Raw genomic sequence first — 4,093 nt, forward strand, 5'->3', positions numbered from 1 at the left:
TTCGCGAATTCTTCATCTAGATAGTGTGCATATGTTATCATATTTGTACTACTATTCTATGTGGTAGTGGTTCTCGTTTCTCATTGTAGCGATACAAATTCTCACCATAGCAATAAACACCAATGTGTTTTTCATTTGTGCTTGCACTGACATAAACATCACTCACTTGCTAACTAAGCCTAGTAAACACCAGTGTGTGGTGGCTACGGTCAGCTCAATACATTCTTCTATGTGCCATTGGCCCCATTTCACTTGTGTTGTCTTCTGCAAAAATCATATCATTGATGAATTAGAAGCTTTAGCAGAGGTTAGACCTCTATCTGAGCATGAAATCAAGATCAAGAATTAGTCGAATGCACAGATAGCTAACATGCTGCGTGAAGAGGAACTCAAATGATACCAACATTCTAACTCTCAATTTATCCTGAAAGGTGATTCGAATACTAGATATTTCCATGGAGTCGCCAATGGCAGACACCGGAAGAAAATTATTCATTCCCTACAATAGGATGAGGGAGTGATTGAGGGGCATGAGCAACTTAAATCTTATATCACTAATTATTATAAAAATCTGTTCGGAGCCCCAGAGGAAGGAAACTTCTTGATGGATGAGACCCGAACAGATGACATCCCTCGGGTCTCTGATGAGGAAAACAACCTTCTAACAGCCCCATACTCCGAGGAGGAACTTAGAAAGGCGGTTTTCCTAATGGGGCATAACAAAGCCCCGGGTCCGGATGGTTTTCCCGCTAAGTTCTATCAGAAATTCTGGCAAGTCATCAAACCGGATCTCCTACTTTTGTTTACCGACCTACATGCTGGCCAACTAGAATTGTTTCGCTTAAACTTCGATGAGATTATTTTATTACCTAAGGTTAATGAGGCAGAAAGGATACAACAATATAGACCTATTTGCCTCCTTAATGTTAGTTTTAAAATATTCACGAAGGTTGCGACTATTAGGCTGAATTCGGTTGCTGAACATGTGGTTCGACCTTCACAGACAGCTTTTATGCAAGGCAGACACATCCTAGATGGAGTTGTTATCCTTCATGAAATAGTCCATGAATTACACCGGAAAAAGTTAAATGGGGTGGTACTCAAAATAGACTTTGAAAAGGCTTATGACAAAGTCAAGTGGCCTTTTCTCCAACAGACTCTCAGAATGAAAGGATTTTCTGCAGAGTGGCGCACGATGATCCATAGCTTCGTTTCTGGAGGTAGTGTTGCCATTAAGGTCAATGATGACGTTGGACACTATTTCCAAACAAAGAAGGGATTGCGACAGGGTGACTCGATATCGCCCATGCTATTCAATATAGTGGCGGATATGCTAGCGGTCATGATTGAGCGTGCCAAGGTTGATGGCCAAATTGATGGGGTAGTAAATCATCTAGTTGATGGTGGTCTCTCTATACTTCAATATGCTGATGATATGATTCTCTTCATGGATCATGACCTCGAGAAAGCAAGAAATCTGAAACTGATTTTATCAGCATTCGAGCAACTCTCGGGTCTAAAGATCAATTTTCATAAAAGTGAATTGTTTTGCTTCGGCGAGGCTCAAGACGAGGCCCACCTGTACGCTAAACTGTTCGGATGCGGGTTGGGTCAGTTTCTGATCACATACTTGGGGATACTGATACATTATCGGAGACTCACAAATGCTGAATGGAAACACGTTGAGGAGAGACTGCAAAAAAGACTTAGCAGTTGGAAAGGTAAACTGCTGTCTCTGGGTGGAAGAGTGGTCCTCAAGATTGAAAGGTAATATGGTACAACCCAATTGAAAGGTAAACTGCTGTTTCTGATCACATAAATTCAGTACTTAGTAATATGGTACTATATATGATTTCCTTCTTCCAGTTACCGAAAGGAGTTTTACATAGATTGGATTACTTCCGATCAAGATTTTTTGGCAAGGAGATAGCGAGAGAAAGAAATATCGACTGGCTAAATGGAGTGTGGTTTGCCGTCCCAAAGACCAAGGCGGATTGGGCATTCATGACCTTGAGGTTAAGAATAGGGCCCTCCTCGGCAAATGGTTGTTTAAATTACTAACGGAAGATGGTGTATGGCAAACCTTCCTAAGGAGGAAATATGTGGGTTCCAAGGCGGTATCCCAAGTATATTGGAAGCCTGGGGATTCCCACTTTTGGGCAGGTCTAATGGCTACGAAGAAATATTTCTTCTGCTATGGATCCTTCTCAATTAAGGACGGCTCGAAAATTAGATTCTGGGAGGACAAGTGGCTAGGAAATGCCACACTCCGGGAACAATATCCGGCTCTATACAACATTGTGCGCCACAAAGGTGATACTATCGCCACGGTAATGGAATCATTTCCGCCAAATGTGATGTTCAGAAGAGACTTAATTGGACCCAGACTCCATTCGTGGAATATCCTGCTCCAACGGTTGTCCACGGTGCAATTGTCACATGGGTTTGATGTATTCTGATGGAACCTCCATGGAAATGGACAATTCTCAGTGGATTCTATGTAAGAGCATTAATCCAGTCCGATGTGCCAGTTGTTAATAACAAGAAAATCTGAAAGATGAAGATACCTCTTAAGAATAAAATCTTTGCATGGTATCTTCGTCGCGGAGTCATTCTTTTTAAAGATAACCTTATTAAGAGGAATTGGCGTGAAAGCCCGCAATGTGTATTTTGTCACCATGGGAAGACAATAAAACATTTATTCTTCCAATGCAAATTGGCTCGTTTTATATGGTCAGTCATCCAAATAGCTTCTGGCTTGTATCCTCCCTGTAGTGTTGCTAATGTATTTGGCAATTGGTTACATGGGATTGATCACAGGTTTAGAACTCTTCTCAGGGTGGGAGCGCTTGCCGTTATTTGGTCGCTTTGGCTATGTAGAAATGATAAGGTTTTTAACGATAAAAATACTTCTCTGTTGCAGGTTATCTACAGATGTACCAGGACTCTTCGTTTATGGTCCTCTTTACAACGCGTGAAGAATCGAGACTTGTTTACGGAGGTGTGTACACGATTGGAGGCTACGGCGAGGGATACTTTTACCCAACATGGGTGGCAGCATGATCTAAGGATTGACCCCCCTCCACATTAGGCGTTATTCGGACTCTACATGTTTCGTTGTAATTCGCCTCTTTATTTTTATTTTATGTGAGAGGATCTTATTTGGCTGTGTGCATCTTAATTATGCAGAGGCCGAGTGTAATGCTTAAATCCTTTAAGTAATAAAGCGCCCCTTTTCGAAAAATATGGTCGTTGGGTGAGTAATTTCTCATTCGCGCTTAAGACGAATGAACGATGATGTAGATTTGTAGAGTGCCCTTGAGTTCTTCCTTTGCAATTGGGTTCAACTCATTTTTTATGTGGAAATTAGGTCTGGCCACTATCCAACTTGATATTTGATGCCCGCCACTTTTCTTTTGAAATTGTGGTTGTGCACTAACGATTGCAAATAAATTGGGCAGAAGCCCTGTGCGTTTGCCACCAAGTTTTCACCTCATTTGACCCATCTTTTCTTTTGTGAGTCTCAATGCTGGCAATAACGGAGGGGAGACTCATATGAAACATCCATTCGATGTGTTGGCCATCATTTGGCCATGTTGTCAACTATGAATATGAGAGCCAACATCAGCGCTCGAGCTCCTTCTCTTCCAGCTACCGCCGCGCACCTAGTTAGGCCATTCTAGACCCTACACGTGCATTTCCCACCTGAAACTGCCACGCCACCACCGGCGAGCCCGTTTGCCATCTCCGCGTGTCCTTTCACGTGCCTTATTTTCCGCCAGAGGCCGCCGCCGAGTCCAAAATGGAAGCATATGAATGCAATTCATGGTATATCAAATGAAAGAAAAAACTATCAGACTTCCCCTTCATATCAGTTCATCGCAAGATGCAAAATAAAAAATGGTATCCTTGCTATTTAATTGCGCGCTAAAGGTTCACTCCCTGTGGCTGTCGATCTTTGTCTTGTATAATTAACAATGATTAAGATAACAATCTAAGCGTGCCCCATGAATCAAGTGAGTGCCACGTGCCGTGTGCAGGGCCAATAAGCCATACAAATTGATATGTAGTTTTTTAGGGCTATATATATATA

This window comes from Triticum dicoccoides, chromosome 1A (genome assembly GCF_002162155.2).
Source record: "Triticum dicoccoides isolate Atlit2015 ecotype Zavitan chromosome 1A, WEW_v2.0, whole genome shotgun sequence".
NCBI lineage: Eukaryota > Viridiplantae > Streptophyta > Magnoliopsida > Poales > Poaceae > Triticum > Triticum dicoccoides.